This window comes from Camelus dromedarius, chromosome 5 (assembly GCF_036321535.1).
Source record: "Camelus dromedarius isolate mCamDro1 chromosome 5, mCamDro1.pat, whole genome shotgun sequence".
Lineage (NCBI taxonomy): Eukaryota > Metazoa > Chordata > Mammalia > Artiodactyla > Camelidae > Camelus > Camelus dromedarius.
In genome coordinates this window covers 36,242,504-36,256,713 of record NC_087440.1, presented here as the reverse complement: position 1 = coordinate 36,256,713, position 14,210 = coordinate 36,242,504, and the positions used below count along the sequence as shown (strand labels likewise).

Below are 14,210 nucleotides of genomic sequence, written 5' to 3'. Positions count from 1 at the left end.
ACTCCTAACACTTAGAACAGTACCTCGTTCATCTTTGGTGCTCAGTGACTATTTGTTGGATAAGTGAATAAATGAAGGACTCTAGGCTCAAAGTGTGAGTTTCATCTATATGTTGATGATTTTCAAACAGTAATCTCCTGCTGGACTTCCTCAGCTTGGGACCTCCAATCTGCGATTCTGATCACCTCCCATGTCTCCACAGGGATGGTTAACAGGTACCTCCAACTTGTCATGTCCAAAGCACAACTCATGGTAACACTGACCTTTCTGTCCTCAGTCTTCTTTGTCTCATGACATAGTTACTTAAGTGAAAAAACCTACTATTCATTCTTGATTCCCTAATCCCACTTTTAATCCCTCCAAAGGTCCTTTAGAACTATTTTCAGTATATCCTGAATTTGTCCATCCTGTACCGTCTTTGCTGCTTCCCTCGTCTCTCACCTGGACTGCTAACACAGATTCCTCACTCCACATCCTCACACTTACCTCTCCACACTAATCCACGTAGAACCCCAACGGAGTGTTTAAAAAATGTCATTTCATCTTTTCCTGCTTAGTAATTTCTAATGACTTTTATTGCCCTGATGACACAATCTTTTTTTTAACATTTTTTATTGAGTTATAGTCATTTTACAATGTTGTGTCAAATTCCAGTGTAGAGCACAATTTTTCAGTTATACATGAACATATATATATATTCATTGTCACATTTTTTTTTTCGCTGTGAGCTACTGTAAGATCTTGTATGTATTTCCCTGTGCTGTACAGTATAATCTTGTTTATCTATTCTACATTTTGAAATCTAAACTCCTTACTAAGACCTATGAGATTCGAATCATCCTTAGTGTCAACTCAGGATATGAAATGGATCATAGAGTATGTCAATACCTGCAAGATTTGGAAGTTGACTCTATTTTTAGGTGGAAGAGAGCACCCCCCCTCCACACTAGCCAAAGACTAGCTGATGAGAGTTTTCAGTTCCAGCTTTTATTTCCTAAAAGCTTTGTGGGGAGGAGGATATAGAGGATATTCCACAGCTATTATGACAGGTACTCAAGAAATACTTACTGTAAATGAATACTACAATACTGTGAGTAATACTTACAGCGAAAGTTTAAAGTAAATATTGTATTTATACTTAAAGTAAATAAATAGGAAAACTGCAACATCAGAAATGACCACAGGCTGTTGCTGTTTACCCACAATTTGGGGAATATGTAGCATTTCTTACTGTACAGAATTTTTTTTAATAGGCTGTCCTTTCATTGGTGTGCATTGACTAATTGATCACACATATTATATATTTTATATACTTATATGATGATGAATATTGAATGTATGTATAAAAACATTACCTCAGCACCTTGGTTCTATTTGTTTACCCATGGAGATGAGAACTCTCTATTTTAATGTGCAAGTACACTAGAAGAAAATAGTGTAGAATACATGATTTTTACTTTTTTCCTTGTTGATAGACTATTTAAAAACATCTAATATAGTCTTTTAAGCTTTCACAATTTGACGTGTAGGCATTTTACATACTCAACTATTTTTGAAAAAACATAAGCATATTGTTTTCACAGGTGTATTTGTTCACAATCATACATATCTCTATGGCATATTCTTTAGAAATCTCAAATCCTGGCATTTTGAGTTGTATTTCTTACTGTCATTAGCCTTGTTATTAAATGATAGACCCTTATTCACATTTAAATTGTCAGTCTCTTCAAACATGTCTAGCTTATTGTCTCCAGCCTTTCTTTTACAATTTTAACATATTTGTGGGAAAGAACTAAAGATTTAAATAATTTAATCAATTCACTAATCAAGCCTGTCCACTTCACATTTTATAAGGATAAATTAGATATTTTAGAACTCAGTATCATCTGTTTTTTAATCTCTCATACTAGTATGAAATACAAACTTCCTTTTGTGTTTGATATTTTTCATCCAATGGCATCCAGCTATCAAAAAGATTTTAAAAGAAAACTGTCTATCTGTTGTTAATTTAAATAACTTTCAAAATCAATCTGTAAAATTCCCTTGCTATCTGATATTCCTCTAGTCCTTTAAAATCTTTACAAAGTGCACATTGGGAGAGCCTGTCATTAATTCCACACCAGCTCACCAGGTAGCATCCTCCACAATCACTAAGAGAAATCACAACTTTACTATTATTTTTTTTAAATATGGGAAGATCTACTGCCCATGTGTAACATACAGCCTAAATTTCAAATGCAGATTTGACTGTTGGGACAGTGACTTAAGCTCTATATTAAATGTGATAATATCTGACTGAAGTTTCTGTAGAAATAGCATAAGGTGGAACATTGTGAAGGTCAACACTTAAACTCCCTGGAATGAAATAAAATAGTAAAAGAAAAATCTACCATGGATATGAGTTTTTAAATTGTTATGAAGTTATTTCCCTTTCTGATCATTTTCATGTTTAATGAACAAATATAATGAATGATAATGACGTTGATTAAATAGAAAATCTCATAATGTTTAATTGTGTGAGAATTAATATATTGTATAGTTTACTAGGTTTAAGAATTTCTTAATTACGGTAGTAAGTTGGCTTTCCCCCGGAGTTAAAAATTTTAGATTATGAATGTATGTATAGGTTTTGAATATATATATATTTTTTTTACCTTTTGACTGCCTTCATCCATTTCCTCCTCCTCCCATCCCCCACACCTCTGGTAACCACAAATCTGATCTCTTTTTCTATGAGTTTGTTTTTGAAGTTTAATTGACCTACAACACTCTGTTAGTTCCTGTTACACAATAGAGTGATTCAGTATTTCTGCACATTTCAAAATGATCATCACGGTAAGTTGAGTTAGGATATGTCACCACACAAAGATACTACCTAGTTATTGACTGTATTCCCCACAATGTGCATTTAATACCCAACTCATTTATTTTGCATCTGGAAATTTGTACCTCTTAATCTCCCTCATCTTTTTCTTTCCTATGCCATCCCCCTTCTGGTAACCACCTATTTGTTCTCTATATCTATAACTCTGTTCTGTTTTGTTATGTTTCCCTATTTGTTTGTTTTTTTAGATTCCACATATAAATGAAATCATACAATATTTGTCTTTTTCTGTCTGACTTATTTTACTTAGCATAATACTCTCTCAATCCATCCATGTTATCGCAAATGGCAAGATTTTATTCTTTTATGGCTGAGTAATATTCCATTATGTATATGTGTATGTATGTATATGTGTATGTATATATGTATATACATACACATAATGTACACATATACATATATACACCACTTCTTTATCTATTCAACCATTGGTGAAGCACTTAGGTTGCTTCCATATCTTGGCATATCTTGAATATTTTTAAAAAACACAGAAGTATAGAGATCATAAAATGATAACTTGTGTTTCCACTACCAAGATTTATATTGATTTCTTCTATCCTTAGAATGAGTAAGTATGGGAGAAGTTAAATTTAGAAATTCTTTTTTCATGATAACAGACAATTATTTTTACTTTACAAAGGCTATAGTAAAAAATCTAAAACACAAAATGACTAATATTTAGTTAATCAGAAAAGGGTGGGTGATTAATTAAGTACAGAGTTTGTGAAGACGAATCAAAGGAATATTTTGGAGAAGGAATTTTACAAATAAATATTTGCTTATTTGCTCTCTATTTAAAAATTTTTGGTTTAGGTTTACTTTAAACTTGAAAATATAAAGATCCAAATACAGACATAAAGACAGAGAGTTAGATGCTGGAATTTTAAGTTATGACTGGTCTTGACATAGAGTACAGCTTTATTGATTATAGCTTCTAAAACGTCTACTAAGACGTTTACGGGCATTTTCAGAACATGTAATAGGCAGGTGAGTGAATGAGTGCCGATTATGTGTGCAGTGACTCCTTATTAGCAGTGTCATTTCATAAATGTGTATTTCATTTTCTTTTACAAAAGAGAGACGAATATGTTATTCACCCCTAGAATCTGAAGGCTCAGTGTTTTGTTATTAAGACAGTTGATTACCCCAGAATCTAAATTTTTGTTCAAATTATAAAAATAAAGGTTTTCTAAAAAGTGTTCCAGGGTAATTCTTACAGGAGAGAAAAAAACTCACGTAAAAGTTATTTTTTTCTATGCTACTAATGGAACAATATTTTCCAAAGTTGTATAATGAGTGAAATAAGAACAATTTTTCTCACAAAATTATTAGACAAGATTTTTTCAATACTGGTGATGTTTCATAACTTAAGTGTTTTCCAAAAAGTTATAAAATCCATGTTGATGTATCACAACAGCTCGTTGATCTATAAAGTACTAATGAAATTCTAGATATCAAACTCTAACTTACAAATTACTTACTCTTTTAATCATGACTTTCTTGATTGCCCAGTCAGAGTTTTTATGTTTCTTATTTATTTGCATTGCTAAGGTTTAATTAGTGGGAGCACTAAGTACTATGCATGTATTAGCTAATTTATGGTCTTGACAACCTATGAGGTATGGCCAGTTATTATCCCCTTTTACAAATGAGGATATTGAGAACAGGTGAATAATTTGCCAGGATTATGGACCCAGACAGTCTAGCTCTAGAGCTGACACTCTTAATTGTTATGCCACATGACCGCTAGAACCTTATTTCCTACTTTAAGGATGAGGCTAGCCTCGCCATTTATATTTAGTAAGGGAAAATTATGTCGCATAATCTACTCCCCCACATCCTTCTGTCAGTAGTCCTAATCCACCAAAAGCTATCTGTATTTACTGAAGAACTGCTGTGTACCGGGCTTAGAATCAGATTCCATAAGAGTACAAAGATACACAGTTTGGCCTTAAAGAAATCTAGAATCCTAGATGGGAAGATGGATTTGATCATATATAGAGATAAAAGCAAAGTATTATGATAGTATAGAGGAAATCATGAAAATTCTATCTGAGGTGGGTAAAAGGGAGTGAAGAAGGCAATAAAGCAATCAACATTAAGAGGATCTGGCCTAGAAATTGAAGAAATTGAGATAGCATGCCTGTATGACACCAGTGCGAGTATTTTCTTAAAACCAGGAACAAGTACAACAAGAACAAGAAGTACAAAGAATTTAAGTTAATGAAATTCTCATTTATTTTCCAGAAGACAAACTGAAGATAGTTTCTATCCCTGTCCTTTAATACACCCGTATAAATACACAAAGAGAAATGGAAGTCACCATTTTCTAAGATGAGCCATGGCCTACACGTTTTTAACTTAGTTTATGGGACAGGACAATCTCCGTGCCATCGGATAGGGTGAGGCATTTCTGGTGCTGTTCTGGCATCAGGTCTGCTGGCCAGTGAAACACGCAAATCTCAAGCTGTGTGGCAGAACATTATTTGAGGGCCAGTAGAGGATTAATGTGAAGAGTAGACCATAGCTACTTCTTCCTTTTTGTGGTTGAGGAGGGGGAGTGATTTGCAGAAGTAATAAGTCTAGAATTCATCAGTTCCACTTCCTCTAGTTTTGTTGAAATGATGATATTAACTGAGATTTTTAAGTGATCACTGATGTTCCTCTATGAATTAGTGTTTGCAGTTTTTAAAGAGCTTCATCATTAGCTCACAGAGAAACAAAAGCTAACAGTTTTTTAAACTTAATTTTGAGAAAGACATCTTCTCAGTAAGGTATTAAAAAGAATTACCTGCTTGCTTCTAGAATGGGTTTAGAGAAACTTATTTTAAAATGTGTATATAAGACTGCTTTTAGAATAGAGAAAGAGATTTTTCTAAAGGTAGAAATTACACTATTACGAGAGCAAATACATTAACCATGATTAGTCCTACACTTAGCTCAGAGATTCCTGGCAGCCGATAACAAGGGTGGATTTCATAACTCTTATTATCTTGCAAAAGATATAGATTGCTTCTTCAAAGGAAGACATTGGTTGTTACTAAGTTCTAAAAAAATTATAAGGGACATTGAACAAAATATATAGAAGATATTTCCAATCATAGTTATATACAGTTTTTCCTATAGAGACTCTTGGGCAAAATCAAGGACATCACACCAAAATCTTAGTAATTTGTAAATTACTTGTAATAATTTCTAATTTGTATTTTCAAAAAATAATTTATAAGTTATTTACTTGGTAAATCTATTATGGTGGGAGGTTTAGATAATGTGGTCTAAGTTTACTGCTTTCTGATTTAATTTGCTACAAGGTAGTTCTCAGTCTGTGAGACAAATGATCCATACATTCCTTTAAATATTCTCGTTTCTTTGGGTATGTACTACTTCTTTGAGCTTTTGAATGGAAACTGGGTATGGAAATGTGTCCTCTCTACTGAGAATTGTGTTACTAATAAAACACATTTTGAAAATAGGCTCTGTTTTAGGGATAAGCATGTTTATCTCTCAGATGTGTAATGTAGCAGTATCAAGGGCAGTTTTATAAACAAAATGTTAAGGTCCAAATGCAAAAATTCACTCTTTTTTTTTTTCAGTTGCAGGACCTTAGTGCCTTAGTATCTTCTTCTATAAAATGGGATTAACAACAGGGAGGCCCACAGGGCTTAGGCAAGGATTAATTATGCGTTTTATATATATTTATATATATAATATGCATAATTAGCACCATCTAACTGAACACTTCTGTTGTCTCAGATGAATGGCTGTGAGTTTCACCTGCCGTTATACCTTTGGGAAGTCAGACTGAATTCTGTTTGTAGAGAGGAGTTCCCTCGTGCACAGAGGTAAGTTGAAAGATGCCAACTTTCAGGGCTGGTCTTTTCCTTTAAGAAGCAGCTTGTGATCTACTTAAATTCCTGAATATGAATTTTAATGAAAACTTACAGTCACACATCAAAGGGGATGGCGTTCAGATAAGTCATTTTACCCTGAAATGTTGAGTAAGTCATCTACTTCAGCCATGAGGGTGCTACCACTGTATACCTTTGAAATGTTTGACTTTGAATTATGCCAAAATCACCAGCTAAAGTAGCAAAAGTTAGTAGTCAAATCCATTTCTAGGAAATTAAATAAATTGATGTATTCAGTTGGATTGTTTCATATTGGCTACACAAATTTAAGTTTTAGTAGAATTAATATCAGAAATGTTATGAGTTAGCAATAATAAGGCAAGAACTTACAAAATGTGAAGTTTTAAAGACACAGGCAAAGGATAATTTAGCCTGTACTATGACAATTCTACAGTGCTGCTTAAAACATCTCATAACATGGGAATATATTTCATTGTAGACATGGTTTAGGGGAGAAAAGATGCAATACTGTTGAACACAGAGCTCTCAGCAAATTTCCTAGCATATCTACTAGAGAATCCTGATGACAACAGGTCTTTCTCTTCCTTCTCTCTGGACTGAACTGCCCCCCAAACTCAAGGTCACAATAATTAACGAAGAAACGCTATCTCTGTTATATTTTTAATTTACCTGGAGTAATTTCCCTGAAGTCACCAGCTGCAACCCCTATAGTGACCAATGCTAATGTTAATAATAAAACAAAAGGTCACTATTTCTCTGGATCAAAATTGACTCTTTATTAGTCATGGATTATTAATAATTACAGTTTTATCTGTCTTTAAATTGAGTCAGTCCACTCGACCTAGATCATATTGGAAGTCTACTTAGAGGCCCTAAGACCCAAAGGGCTTCAATGACTATTACTTGACTTAGATTAAGAGGAATTAAAGAGGTAGACATTCCAAATCATCTACTGAAATTTTCTTTAAAGGTGATAAATAGTTTGGTGTTTAAATATCAAGGTCTTTAGCTGAATGTCAACAGGAATGGCAGAACAAGCAATTTCAAAAATTTATTCCTATGTAAAGGAATGAGAATATTTGCAAAATGGTCAAAGTAACTTTTGCAGAACTCTGGAAAATACCCAAAATCTGCAATCATTCAAAGAGCACTTAGTCAAGAAAAATGGTTGAATCTCACTAAGAACAGCAAGGTTTGTGGTATTTTACATGCCCTAATTCCACCACCTACTCCCCAGCTCTGGAGGACACTTGCAAACCAACAGCTCCACAATCACAATGGAAATAAGCAGTTTAGCATCCATGGGAAGGGTCACAATGGGTTGGAGCTTTTTAAAAGCCCCATTCTCAGAGAATTGTCATCAGTTGACTTACTCAGTAGTTCTCTGGAAATCTCCATTTGCAGGGCATGCGTTTACTTAACTCAACTCAGATCACTCAATGAATACAGCTTTTTTCTCTGAGAGAAAACTATCAGTTGCAGTTGTTCAACATCACCTCTGCCTAAGGCAGCAATAACAATTGGGGCAACCCAGAAGCTGACCCCAAATATGCTAGGGAATGAGAAGTCCATAGGGGACTTTGAAAAGCTCCTGCATATTCCTGGGAATCTAGAAGGCTAGGCAAGCATAGAGCTGTACACATGCCCAGGACTATGTGAAGACCCAGCAAAGACCTGAGAAGGCCCTAAGCACTCACCTCTTGCTGACCCTGAGGCTCTGTGAAGGCAGGAGATGAAGGCTAAAGCAAAGATGCAAATTGACCACCCGGACATCGAAGAGATGCCTCAACATGTACACAGAGAACTTCAGCAAAGACTGGAAAACTCATTGTTTTCAAGAATTTAAGGAAATTTCTCTCCAATCATTAGCCCACTACTAAGTTGACTCAGCAGTGACTTCAGTGATCATATGCAACAAAGGATACAGACTTTGCAAGATTAAAATTAGTTCAGAGAAGTCACTAAATGAAGAACTAGTACCAGCAGTGACCACAGTGAACCCTGGGGTTGGAAATCTGATTTCCAGAGTTGTCACATTATATTATTTTAAATATCTTGTTTTCGACAACCAACAACAAAAAATGTGAGACATGTGAAGAAACAAGAAAATGCGGTCCACTATAGGAATACAACAATCAATAGAAACTGCCCTGGAAGTAGTCCAGATCTTGGACTTACTATACAAAGACTCTAAATTAGCCAATTAAAATATGTCAAGAAAGCTAAAGGAAATTATATCTAAAAAACTAAAAAAAGTATTAGAATGGTGTCTCACCAAATAGGAATATCAATAAAAATATAGAAATTGTTAAAAAGACACTATTAGAAGTTTTGGAATTAAAAAGTACAATAACTGAAATGAAAAATTCACTAAAGGGTTCAGTAGCAGATCTGAGCTAGCAGAAATAAAAGTCAGTGAACTTGAAGCTAGATCAATTGATACTATCCAATCTGAAGGACATAAAAGATTAAGGAAGAAAAGTGAACAGAGCCTCAGAGACCACTGAGCTCACCAACATACACATAATGGGAGTCCCAGAAGGAGAGGAAAGAAAGAAGCAAAAAGAATACTTGAAAATAAATTTGGCCAAAAACTCCCCAAACATCTTCATATCCAAGGAGCTCAATGAACTCTAAGTAAGATAACGCTCATCCGGACACATTATAATCAAACCATCAAAAGCCAAAAACAATGGATCACAAAAGAAACAAAGAGATGTGATTCTTCACATATAAAGGATCCTCAGTGAGATTAACAGGTCACTTCTCAATAGAGATTACACAGGCCAGAAGGAAGAGAAGTGACCTATTTAAGGTGCTGAGAGAAAGACTGTCAACCAAGAATTGTATACCCACCAACACTATCCTTAAAAGTAAGGGAGAAATTAAGCCATTCTAAGATAAACAAAAACTGAGAGAATTTATTGCCAGTAGACCTGCCCTAAAAGAATACCAAAGGGAGACCTTTATGCAGAAATAAATGGACACTAGACAGTAACTTAAATCCACAAGTAGAAATAAAGAGCACCAGTAAAGATACCTACATAGAAGACGTTATTACTGCAATTTTTTTGGCTTGTAGCTTTTTTTCACTTCCATTTGACTGCATAAAGACAACTGCATAAAGCTTAAAGCTTTTATTTTTATCTTTAAATTTGGGGAAAATGATTTTACTTCAACTACTTTTTTCACTGGCAAAATTATTTCCAGGTAAGGGCATATTCAGGGCTACTGTAGACTGAATAATAAAAAATAAGAATATCTCCATATAAAACAATATTCACCTGATCAATAAATTCTTAGTTAAATTCAAATGTAGTCATTCTGATGCCTTCAGTTCATGTTTTGATAATAATGACACATGGTCCTTTTATAGCAATGAATGGGTAGCTGTGGACCATTTCACGTCAAGAGGGAACTGAATTCTTTTAGCCATTGATTTGCCCAAGGTAAGTGCCTTTTTTGGATGTATTAGGAATTATCATGGTATCTTTGGGGTTGAAATGCCTCTTGCTAGTCAGATGCTAGTGCACTGGAGTAGGCATTTACAGACTGGTTTTGTAGATTAATGTGGAATAGAGCAATATAAAGTGTCTCTACGGTAGCACATTTCTACATGAAGCAAGCACTGCAGCTGATTTGTGTCGGTGGTAACTTAGAGCTGGTGAATCAAACGAAATGTTCTCCCAATCTGGATAATTTCTAGCAATGCTAAATCAAACCAATTGAAAGGAATTTTCTCATCTTTGTTCCTAATTGAGTCAAAGGCTTTGACTAACAAACCTGGAGATTTTTCTATATGAATTTGTTTTGTGCTTATCTTCATTTACTTACACAGTGATCCATTCGTAGGTATAGCAGATATTCATGACCAGAGTGAACATTATGTAAATGAACTAAAAAAGCACACATTTATTCTTTTAGTTGAAATATATATGTTTAAGTACAATTTAAACTAAAATAACAATAAAAATTAACAAACATTTGTTGAAGTCACACTCAAACTGCTTCACATGTATTGACCGCTTAAAGGTGAAGTGACCAAGGCACTGAGAGGGTAAGGAGGTAGCCTGAGGTCACTCAGCCACCCAGCTAGCACTGGGCTGAAATGAGCATCTAGGCAGTTTGTTTTCAGAGGCCATTCTTTTAACTACTCTGCAATGCTCCTCCTCAATAAAAGATAATGAAATTAGGACGTATTAATACTTACTAGTGACTCTGATAAGCAAAAATAGGGGAGTTAATAGGCTGGAAGGATTAGCAAAAGTGTAGTTCTGAGATGCTCTGTGAATCTTCACAGTTACCAGCAATTAGGATGCAGACATTTCCTTCCTCCAGTAAACAGACCAAAAGTCGTATCAGGTATGTCACACAGTTGGTCAACCGTGGACTCAAATACTAGCGGACATTAACTGGTAAGAGCAATAGAACAGATTTCCCACTGCTTCACAAACTGTTCTCCCCAAACACCTCAAATAAGAGCAAAGAATGAACTGGCACTCCGTGGAGATCTAGGGAGAAACCATGCTTGGACTGAAATATGCTGAAACTTTTATCTTACAAACATATATGAGAAATTCTTGTGCGGAATATATTCAGTTTCACGCACATCTGTTTATTTTAGTACAAAAATAGGTTTTATCCAACACTTTGCAATAATTTGACATTCTGGGAAGTTATACCATGTTGAATCTGGAAATGCAGATTGTAGTTTAAGAAACACAGGATTCCATCTCACCTCCATTGAGATGCCTACTATCAGAAAACTCCAGAAAATAACTAGTGTTGGTAATGATGTGGAGAAATTAGAACACTTGTGCACTGCTGGTGGAAACATAAAATGCTGCAGACTTTGTGGAAAACAGTATGGTGTTTTCTCAAAATATTAAAAATGGAATTACTATATGATTCAGCAATTCCATTTCTGAGTATATACCCGAAAGAATTAAAAGTAGAGTCTTGAAGAAGTATTTGTGCACCTATATTCATAGCAGCATTATTCACAATAGCCAAAAGGCAGATGCAACCCAAGTGTTCATCAATGGATGAATGGATAAACAAAATGTGGTATATTCATACAATGGGATATTATTTAGCTTCAAAAGGAAAGGACATTCTGGCACATACTACAACTCAAATGAACCTTGAGGATATTATGCTAAGTGAAACAAGCCAGACAAGAAAAGACATATACTATATGATTCCATTCATATGAAGTACCTAGTATAGTCAAATTCATAGAACAGAAAGTAGAATAGTGGTTATCAGGGCTTAGGTGGGAGGGAGAATGGGGAGCTATTGTTTGATGGATACCAAGTTGCAGTTTTACATGATTAAAAGAGTTCTGGAGATGGATGGTGGTGATGGTTGCACACCAATGTGAATGTACTTGATGCCACTAAACTGCATGCCTAAAAATGGTCAAAATAAAGATTTTTATGTTATGTGTATTTTACCACAATTAACAACAAAAAGAAAGAAAAGGGAAACATAGAATTATGTAATCAAAATAGCAATTTCCCCCTGGGCATAACATGCTTTACTTCACTGATACTTCCCTTCATTCTTACCCAAGCTACTTAGATCAGTGTCTTACTGGGGCACCTCCACAGTCTCAGACTATGGGGTGCCCATACATTTGCCCCCCAAACTTTTGAGAGTGAAACAGGACACTATTAATAATTATCCCAAGGCTCTTTGCATAAACCAGGATTGTTCTAGAGAAGCCATAGCGGTCTTTGAAAAAAGTCAGATCATTTTCTGCTGAAAACCTGAAACAGCCCCCTATTTCCACATGTGGCCAATGGCTATCATATTGTACAGTGCTGATCTGGATGGTTTATATCTCCAAGCTCTCTATTTTTCCTAAATTTTGGTCTTTTTCTCACTTAAAGAAGTTTAATAGTTTTCATAATTTCAGCTAGTATGTAAGCTCCTTATTCACCCTTCTATCCCCAGAGTTTTGGTTTTCCTGTGAGATATCTCCAAGATTTAGTTCAATGTCTGGCATGAGGTAAGGACGTTATATATGTTGAAATAAACTGATTATATTAGCAGTATTCACACAAAATATGATTTTGTTTTCAGACAGAAAATATTTAAATACAGCACAACATTTGAGGAATTCTATCCTGGAATTATATTTTTTTTCTATTTTCATTTCCTCTGATAAATATTGTGAAAGATAACATAAACATCTTTTGTTTGGACCAAAAGATAAACGAGTAGACATCAAAAAATCAAGATTATGTCAATGTAACTGGTACATTATGTTGGAAAAGTGAACAAAATACTTGAACTTAGTCTTTCCTTAGCCACTGTTCAGTTTTTCATCTTTTCCTAGTATTTCTTTGACACAAAGGAGAGATCCTTTACAGTGGCTTTTACTCGAAATATATCAGTTGGGTCGTATTTCACTAATCACCACCCTTGTAGCCTTCACCTTTGGGATGTGGGGGAGGTAGGAAAAGGAAATATTGGTGGTAACAGGACTCACAAAAGATACAAAGAAAGACCACGTGAAGCCCTAAGTCCTACTTCTCCTCGTCTTTATTTAACTTGGCTCAGATAAGAAACGTGTAACGCTTCTTGTGTGTGTGGCCTGTGTATGTGTGTGTGTGTGTGTGTGTGTGGCGTGTGTGTGTGTGTATGTGAAGGAGCGGGAACTGATGCTTACTCATGAAAGTCAGAGCATGAAAATATTGTATAGGGACTTTGTATCATTATGGCTGTGTGTTCTGGTCATAGTTTGTAGAAATAAGCCTATCATCAGTCCACAGATTTTTCCATTCAATCATTATATTACAGTAAATTATTCGTATTGCCTGCATTTTATTTATTTCTGCATTTTTCACAGCACCAAGCTCTCAGGAGGCTCTCAGAAAATGTTTTTTGTTTTAAATAGTAGATTCCAAGTTAGCATTTGTTATTGACTGGTGGCAACCAAAATGACACTTTAGTAGCCAAATGTGTATATTGCCTAAATTCGTAAAGATCTATTGGATTAGTATTACTACAGCCAGGGAGCATTTAAAAAGTTCAACATTTCATATATGCAGTGCTGTATCTTCTTGATATATTGAATTTTTATGATAAAAATTTTATTATTGCAAAGCCGGTGACTAATGATGCAGGGATGAATATTGAAGAATACTTTTGTAAACTGCATGGACAATGTGTCCGAAAGCGTTTGAGGAAAAGAGTTTACTAAAGATTCATCTATACCAGGCCTCAAGCAATGTAAGGGGAAACTAGCACATGCGTGTGTGTGAGCGTGCATGTGCCCGTGTGTATAGGAAGTTAAGACCCATGGCAAAGATATTTTCCTGTTTTTTGTTTTTATTCATGGCATTAAATTTGTAGTTAGCTCATAGGCACATAGAACCTAATCTTTTTCCTCTTTGCCAGTCTCTTCTTTTATAATTTGTTTACTATGAAGAGGTTGGAGAAGCCTGTTA

The 14,210-nt window shown here is 34.9% G+C and overlaps 1 long non-coding RNA gene across 1 annotated transcript in view; it reads left to right on the top strand.

The window, feature by feature from the left end:
- The first annotated feature begins 6,640 nt into the window (after window positions 1–6,640).
- Window positions 6,641–14,210, top strand: part of LOC116153500 (uncharacterized) — a 177,501-nt gene continuing 169,931 nt past the window's right edge. Inside the window, exons 1-2 of the long non-coding RNA XR_010381136.1 lie at window positions 6,641–6,726; window positions 10,130–10,202. This is a non-coding gene — a long non-coding RNA (uncharacterized LOC116153500). The remainder of the gene's footprint in view (window positions 6,727–10,129; window positions 10,203–14,210) is intronic.